The sequence below is a fragment of the Pinus tabuliformis genome, chromosome 7, assembly GCF_031772625.1.
Source record: "Pinus tabuliformis cultivar Carrire ecotype Pingquan chromosome 7, CPIR1, whole genome shotgun sequence".
Taxonomy (NCBI): domain Eukaryota; kingdom Viridiplantae; phylum Streptophyta; class Pinopsida; order Pinales; family Pinaceae; genus Pinus; species Pinus tabuliformis.
The window spans coordinates 1,026,590,751-1,026,591,803 of record NC_142293.1 but is presented as its reverse complement, the minus strand read 5'-3'; positions in this window follow the sequence as shown (position 1 = coordinate 1,026,591,803).

Below are 1,053 nucleotides of genomic sequence, written 5' to 3'. Positions count from 1 at the left end.
TCGTATATGGAATACAACCTCTCGTGCGGGAGGAGCTTCCGGCTCTCAAATGCTATAGGGTGACTCCCTGCATCAATACTGCGTTGATCCCCTCCCCTGACGAATCACACTCCAAAACAAATGGCTGCGTGAAATCTAGCAATGCAAGCAACTCGTGGATAGCCCGTTCTATGTCTCCCTTTCGGAATACTGCCTCCATCGAATGAGCCGAGACAGTCTGAGGCGATATGTGTGTTGTCCCCGTATCTTCTCATGCCTCCCTGTCTTCTCATCATGCCATTCCATCTCCAAGGTCTTCCAACTATCGTGGCCTTCCCTAGAGTGATAAGCCACTGAACACCCAATATCATGTTGGTGTCCGGAATATCGACCACGAAAAAGTGGTCAGTCAATGTGTAGGTGCCCATCATCACTGAAAGCTCTGGAACATAACGAGCACACGTCATGGTCTGATCTCCTGGGACTAAGACTGAAAACCATCGAAGCTCTCTGTCTGTATACCTCTCCGCTCAATCATCTGTGCATCGATGAAGTTGTGGGTTCCCACTGTCAACCAAAACTGATACGCGCTGGCCACATATTGTCCCTCGTACGCGCAGCGTCAGATACTTGGGAACTCCTCGCAACGCTGCAAGGGCCCCTCCGGTGGGTGCAAAAGATGCACCACCTGTTGCTGGTGATGGAGGTGGCATAGGTCCCTGTATGGCATGGCTATCTCTTGCCTCCACATCCTCCTCGTCATCCTCTTCTCCACTGCTCTCGGAGAAGACCTCAATAAAATGTTCTCTGCCAGCAGCACTTCTATGTCCTGGTGCCCATGGCTCCTGACAGGTGAAGCATAACCGCTCTTCTTCAGCTCCCTCCTGCATCGTCGTCACGCTGTACTCGTCCTGGATTCCCCTTTGGAGGAGGAATCCTCACATCCTTTCCCTTGGACTGAAAAGTCTCCTCTGGGGTTAAGGTGTCTGGTTCCTGGGTAAGACATCCGGTAAGTCCGAGTCCTGTGCGGATAGCGTCCTGGAGTGTGGCTGTTTAGTGGATCAAACTAAACCC